This window comes from Pteropus vampyrus, unplaced genomic scaffold (assembly GCF_000151845.1).
Source record: "Pteropus vampyrus isolate Shadow unplaced genomic scaffold, Pvam_2.0 Scaffold643, whole genome shotgun sequence".
NCBI classification, from domain to species: Eukaryota; Metazoa; Chordata; class Mammalia; order Chiroptera; family Pteropodidae; genus Pteropus; species Pteropus vampyrus.
The window spans coordinates 146,344-154,202 of record NW_011889424.1 but is presented as its reverse complement, the minus strand read 5'-3'; the positions used below and the strand labels follow the sequence as shown (position 1 = coordinate 154,202).

The window sequence follows — 7,859 nt, the reverse complement described above, 5'->3', positions numbered from 1 at the left end:
ATTTTATGAATTTTATAGTTGAAAAATAGATTTACAAACCTAAATTGTTCTAAACATACCTAAAAGTTTTCTAGCAACTGAATCAAGTACAAAAAAATTGTTATTTCTGAGCGAAAAAAAAAAAAAGGCGTAGAGGATAGAGGCTCTCTTCAGCCCTCTGGCGACCAAATCAAAGTTGACGGAAACAAGGAGCAGCAGCAAGGAAAAATTGCCTGGGATCTAGAAGAACAAGCCACATAACTAGAGAGAAATTCAAGAAAACACCCTACAACGGCAGAAGGTAGGACCGGGTGAGGATGTGGGGCTGCCCGGTCCAAGCAGCTGAGTGAAATGGAGCTTGCCGCAGTGGCAGCAGCAGATGCCTCTTAAAGGGGCCGTGTCCGCGAGTGGATTTTCGCGGTGACGGACCTGCTCACTCTGAGCACCAGTGCCAATTCGGCTGCGCACAGGGGGCACCAGGGACTTACAGGGAGACCTTACAGGGAGACATCGTTGGAGTGAGGGCCGGGGTGAGATTCACTGGATACAGAAGTGCCATCAGTATTCATTGTTCCCTGGTGAGCCCTCCCTCACTACCAGTACGCTGGACCCATTGCCACCATAACCTTGACATCGTCAAACTGAATAACAGAGGTCGCTCCTCCCAGAGGATTCTCTGAAACCCTGCCTTCCCCAACTTGTGGCCCCATTCAAGCCACATCCAGGTGTATCCTCAGTGAGTCAGGTGCTCCTTGCTGAGACTCATACTAGAGGCAGCTGGCCTCGGTTTCTGGTGTGGCCTTTTGAGGCAACTGTCAGCACAGCATCTGTGGATTGCTTGCTGAATCTTAACAGGTGGCCCAGAGGGGCAGAGGCTTGGGCTAAGTTTGGCTTGCAGCTGAACCCCTCTCAGGACTGTGCCACTCGATACCTGCTTCACAAATCCATGCTAATATAATCTAGACTTAGGAGCTTTGCTTAGTACATAGAAACAGACACAGAAAGGTAGCAAAATGGGAAGACAAAGAAGCAGAAACCATATCAGAGAACAGAACACATATCCAGATAGAATGGAGTCAAATAATCTAACAGATGCAGAGTTCAAAACACTGGTTATAAAGATGCTCAATGAACGTTTGGGAAGTGTAGATAAATTCAGTGAGAACTTCAACAAAGAGATACAAAACATAAAAATGGAAATTCTAAAAGGAAACCAGTCTGAAATGGAGAACACATCTGAGATGAGAAGTGTATTAAATGGAATAAACAAAGAGAATAAAGAAGAGGATCAAATGCCCTATCTGGAGGACAGGAAAGCCAGTCAGGACACTCAATCAGAATGGTGAGAAAAAAGATGCCAAGATTATAAAAATAATTTAAGGAGGATATGGGACACTATCAAGGCTCCAAATAGTCATCTGATCGGCGTAACTGAAGAAAATCAAGATGTTGAACAGCTTTTTGAAGAAATAATGATGGAAAACTTCCCTAACCTGGTGAAGGAAATGGACATAAAACCCCAGGAAGCTCAGAAGATTTCAAAAATCGGGAATCCAAAGAGGCCCACACCAAGACACAACATAATTAAAATGCCAAAGGTTAAATACGAAGAAAGAGTATTAAAAGCAGCAAGAGAAAAACAAATAATTACATATAAGGAAAAATCTGTAAGACTGGCAGCTGATTTCTCAAAAGAAACTATGCAGGACAGAGGGCTTGGCATAAAATATTCGACAGGATAAAGACCCAAGATCTACAACCAAGAATAATTTATCAAGTAAAGCTATCATTTAGAGTTAAAAGACAGATAAAGAGCTTCCCAGACAAAAATAAACTAAAGGAATTTATCACCACTAAGCCAGTATTACAGGAAATGTCGGAGGGACTTCTTTAAGAAAAAAAAAAAATGTATCAAAAATAGGAATAAAGAACAGTAACAACTACATTCCTATCACTAGGTACCTTAAATGGAAAAGAATTAAGTGCTCCAACCAAAAGATAGAGTGGCTGAAAAGATAAGAAAACAAGATCCCTACATAGGAAAAGAAAAGAGATGGAAAAGATATTGCTTTGATGGACCTAGAACGTATTTAAGTCAGAAAGATAAACACTAGATGATTTCACTTACATGCGGAATCTAAGGAATAAAAAGAACAAACTAATCAAAAACAGACTCACAAATAGAGTGGACAATTTGGTGTCGAACAGAGAGGAGGGGGCTTTGGGGGCCTGAGAGAATGGGGTGAAGGGCTAAAGAAGTACAAATTAGTAGCTGGTCACGGGGATGGGGAGCATAGCATAGGGAGTGCAGTAGCATTAATATGTTGGCTAGGTGGAGGGTTAGGGGAGGAAAGGTGTAATTGGGGGATCGTTTTATGAACTATATAGATGTCTAACCAATGTACCGTATACTTGAAACTAAATTTAAAAATGTTATTCCTTTAATATTTGCATTCACATTTATAAAACTGGTTTATCTTTTTTAGAATTGATTTGACTTTGAATCAAAGATGTATCTGTTTCAAAATGATAGTCAACATAAATTCACTAGCTCTTATTCAGATAGGTCTTGCAAAATTGAGAAGCACCTCTAGATCTATCAAAAGTATCAAAGTTCCTCAAAGTTTTCTTGTAGTTTTAATGGCCAGTTTACATGCACTACTGATTAAAACTAAAATCTACATATTGATTCATACTAGAAAAATGTGTAAAATCAGTATTATTGATTTGTATTATGAAAAGTTTCTATTTCAATATAAATTCTCACATCAGCTAGTCACAAATAATGCTTTTCCTTTAGCTTCAAACTTAGCTTATCGTATGTACAGTGATTTTGGTGAAAAAACATAAGTCACATTACCATTTTATGTCTTTGATTATCAAACAGGTTTTTTTTTTCAAGAAAATATTGAATTCAGGTTAACAGTACAGTAAATCTTTGTAATAACTTTCATGGCCCAAAATACAAGATCATTATATTCAGTGTCTTCTATTTGTTTCAACAGTTTTGCAAACTGACATAGCATTTTCATGTGTTTAATAATTTTAACAACTGTATCCATGACACTTTTCATAGTCTGCTTCAGAAAACTGAGCACAAATATTTCCAATACATATGTATTAATACAGTATAACAAAGCAATAAGAGAAAGTCTTTTTAAAACTTCCAATAAATTTAGATTTTTGATCTACAAAACTGTTCATTGTGATAAAAAATGATTTTTTTCATATCTAGCTGAAGTTCTTTGACAAATATGCAAAATTCAAAAACACATACACCACAAGTTTGATTTTTTTAGGTCTCAAGCTGACGACACTTTTTAGTAAATTTGGAAAGCTTTTTGAGACAAAATATTCCCAAAGTACTAATTGGGCACATGACTCATCTAAAGATAAAGAAAAGTACTTGAAATTTTTCAAATTTTGGTTAATTGATCATTAATATTATAAGAAAGGTCTTGTATTTTACAGGTGGTTCTTTGTGGGTTTAATTGAAGATCTTTCACTTTTAACAAAACTTATTTCCTCATAATTTTCCTACAGTTTCCTTACCCAAAGTAATTTATTTTATTATCTTCACATCTAAAGACAGTTTCTGTTTCTATGCAAGACTTCAAAATGGTTTAGAGCTGGCCAAAGTTACAAGCTCAGATTCTGCTAAAAAAACATTATTTTAAAAGTTTTTGTTGGATGGTTAAAATCTGATTTTGGTGGCTAACTTCGATGCTTTTTTGAATTTTGAGAGGAGACTGTTAAATTCACTGTGTATTTGCTGAAAATGCCTCTTAACATGGTCTACTTTATTAAAATGTTTTTTATATCACAGCTCTTTAAAATAACAGCTTTTTTGAGGTATAATTCACATGCCATAAATTGACCATTTTAAAGGTATAATTCAGTGGTTTTAGTATATTCCCAGAGTTATGTCGCTGTCACTATAATAAATTTTAGAACTTGCTTATCACCCTATTAAGAAACCCCATACCCATTAGCAATAACTTCCCATCTCCTCCTTGCCCTTGGCTCCTACACCCTTGTAACCCACCTCCTAGGCAACCACTAATCTACTTTCTGTCTTTATGGATTTGCCTGTTGGATATTTTGTATAAATAGAATTATACACAGTATATGATCATTAATGACTGGTTTTTACTTTGTATAATGTTTTCAAGGCTCATACATATTATAGCATGTATCAGTACTTCATATATTTTTATGCCCAAATAATAGTCTAGTATATGGATATGCCACATTTTGTTTATCCTTTTATCAGTTGATGGACATTTGGGTTGTTTCCACTTTTTGGCAATTGTGAATAATGATGCTATGTACATTTGTTCACAGGTTTTTGTGTAGACTTGTTTTCACCTCTCTTGGATATATATTTAAGTGTGGAATTGCTGGGTCATGTGGTAACATTTAAGTATTTAACATTTTGAGGAACTGCCAATCTGTTTTACGAAGTGGCTGCATTTAATTTTATGTTTTACAGTTCTGCCAAGCAGTGTGTCAGGGTTCCAATTTTTCCATGTCAACACTTATTATCTTTTTAATTTTAATCATGCTAGTTGATTCGAAGTGTTACATTATTGTGGCTTTGATTTGCATTTCCCTAAGGACTAATGATGTTGAGGGTCTTTTCCTATGCTTATTGTCATTTGCATATCTTTTCTTGAGAAATATCTGTTCAAATCCTTTGCCCAGTATTAAATTATTAGTCTTTTTGTTGTTGAGTTGCAGGAGTTCTTCGTGTATTCTGGATACAAGTTCTTATCAGATTTGCAAATATTTTCTCCTATTGGTTGTCTTTTTTCTCAATGGTGTTTTTGGAAGCTCAATAATTTTTAAAATTTTATGAAGTCTAATTTATCTGTTTTTTATTTGTCACTTGTGAACCAACAGCTTTTTCATTTTGTTCTGCAGCAAGTCAGAATAGCATTCATTAGGAAATCGGGACTGTTAAATCTTTTGCTTTGTCCATTTATACTCTACATTTTTTCATATAGTTTTTTTTCTTGTAATCTAAAAGTACTAGAAGGAAAAAACAGTATGTATTGTTTATTTCACTCTATCTTATGCCCCATACCCTTCTGGGCAGTGAGATACAATGGTGAACAGGGCAGACAAAGCTCTGGTTTGCGTGCATCTCACATTCTAATTAAGATGCTAGTGAACAGATGTATTCTATAATATTGGTGGTGGTACTCAATGCTGTTCTCTAGAGAACAAGTAGGAAATTTCACTTAAATTTTAATTTAGGTTTTAAATTAAATTTTAATTTAAACTTTTAAATTAAATTAAATTAAATTTTAATTTAAAATTTTAAATTAAATTTTAATTTAATTTAATTTAAACCCTTATTGGATTGATTTAATTTTTGTTAGCTAGATTTCTTTTTCTTTGAAGATAGATTTTTCATAAGGACACTGCATATATTTTTTTTCCATAGGCAATATAATGAAGATGAAAGTCAGTCAGAAGAAGAAAGAGACTACAGAAGTCTTGACGCCTCACCAACATATAAAGGCCTCCTAATGGTACGAGACTTCATGGCTAATAAATGCTTTTTTATAAAGTGAAATGATAATCCCCTAGGAAAGTTAACTATTTTTCTATGAAACTTATTTAGTCATTACAGAATCAGCTCAAGGAGTCGAAATCCAAGATTGATACACTTTTAAGTGAAAAGCTTAATCTCCAAAAAGATTTGGAAATCAGGTGAGAGAAACAAGTCATTTTTATTTAACCTTTGGAAAGTAAACACTTACTGGAATTTGGAATGTTACATGAATCATTCTGGACCCTTTACTCTGAAAATCTTGGGGAAACTCATATTCTTATACTCATTTTAGTCAGTTGTCTCTCATATGATGGAAAGAATAAGAACACATAGGTAGGCAAAGGAAGTGAGAAAATAGGAATTCACAATGAAGAAGATAAGACTGGATAGGAACTCAGAGTAGATTCAGTCTTATACTAGCAAGTTTCCCATTCCCAAATTAGTTTAGAATGTCTTATTATTTCATCTTACTCCTGTGTTGTGGGTGGAGAAGAAAACTAAAAAGCTTAAATGGCATACGACAGAAAGGCATATTTATGTCCAGCATACTACCACAAAAGGATGTCACTCTACATGTTGAGAGTAATATGGAATGAACATTGTTGACTTTTTTATTCAACAAATATTTTTGAACACCTGTTATAAGTTAGACACTGTCCTAAGCTCTAGTATAACATAATGAACAAAAAGAAATCTTGTTCTCATAAAGCTTATACTTTAATGGAGAGGGGATTGATACCTACAGTATAAACAACATATAAAGTTCACATAGTAATATGTAAATTTATGATTATATAAATATATAGTAAAAATTTTGAAACATGCATGGGAATAATGAACAGTAAATTCAGGATAATGGTTACCTGTGTTATGTGAAGGAGAGGAATGAGGGACATATACGGAGTTTTAAGTATATGTATAATGTTTTAGGTAAACTTTGAAACAAATCTGTTAATATTCAACTTCGATAAAGCTGAGTGGAAGATAAACTACTATTTTACTGTTCTCTATTATCTGTACATATGAAATATTTCACTATAAAAACAAGCAATAGATTAACAACAATAAAAATGGTAAAAAATTTTTGGCAAGGAATATAGAAAAAAAATCCAACAGCCAATTAACATCTCACTAGCAGTCATGAAATATTTTAAGAATTTTAATAAGTATATTTTGACAAGTAACAAGGTATACTATATTGTTCATTATTAAATACTTTTATAGTTTTATTCAATAAATTGAATGCATTCAACATGATTTATTTTCTACAGGCCCACACAGCATGAATTAAGACTTTATAAACAACAGGTGAAGAAACTGGAGAAAGCCCTTAAGAAAAATATCAAGTAATTATATTTTACCAAAATTACAAATTTATTAGGCTTTTGTGTTGTTATTTTTATTTCCTGTCAGCTTACCTGATAGCAACCTTGGCTTGAAATTATCATGCTGATGGTGGGAAATGGCACTAAATAGGAATCATTCTGGTTCCATAGTTTAAAAACAGTTTCTAGTGTGTTGGATTTGGCTGTATGTTCATCTTCAATAAGAACAAGAACAAGTAGTTGCCTGATGCAATATAAAAGGCAAGATTTTAACTAGAAAATTGTCTTTGGGTCTACGGCCATGCTACCTTGAATAAGCCCAGTCCTTTCTGATCTTGGAAGCTAAGCAGGGTTGAGTCTGATTAGTACTTGGATGGGAGACCACCTAGGAAGACCAGGTGCTGTAGGCTTAAAAAATAATAATAATAATGATAAGGGATTGTAAGCTGACATGGTCCTTGCAATCTGTGAGGTTAACCAAGGGTTTCTTCAACCAAAAAAAAAAAAAAAAATTTGGAAATCATGGAGGAATTGCAAGAGGATCACTGAAGTTAGAAATGAGAAGCCCCAAATTTTTGTTAGTGGTTGTCATGACTTGAAGAATATGTAGCTTCATCATACTTAAAAAAATATCAGAATGAATGCAGTGAGCCATTCACATCTCCCTCTTTTTTCACCTTTCTTGACTTTGAAAAGCATATACTTAGAGGAATTTCAAAACACTGGTCCTCAAATAGTGATGGCATTTTCTGAAGATTATCTATGTGTACTGTTTGATTCAAGGGAATGGCACTTGAGGAAATAGTGTGGGAGCATTGGGATGAAATATTTTGAAAACTATATGAGCTAATATATGCATTAGATGTATTAAATCAGTTGTATTATCATAAGCTGATTCAGTTTTCATTGACAGCTATTTTCCTTCCTGTGGCAATACATGCCACAGTGAACAACGAGTATTCTGGACATCCAAGAATTACATGTTGAGTTAAATT

At 34.1% G+C, this 7,859-nt stretch overlaps 1 pseudogene; it reads left to right on the top strand.

Annotated features, from left to right (window-relative positions):
* Positions 1-7,155: 7,155 nt before the first annotated feature.
* On the top strand, positions 7,156-7,274 carry LOC111733810 (annotated as a pseudogene).
* Positions 7,275-7,859: the final 585 nt, after the last annotated feature.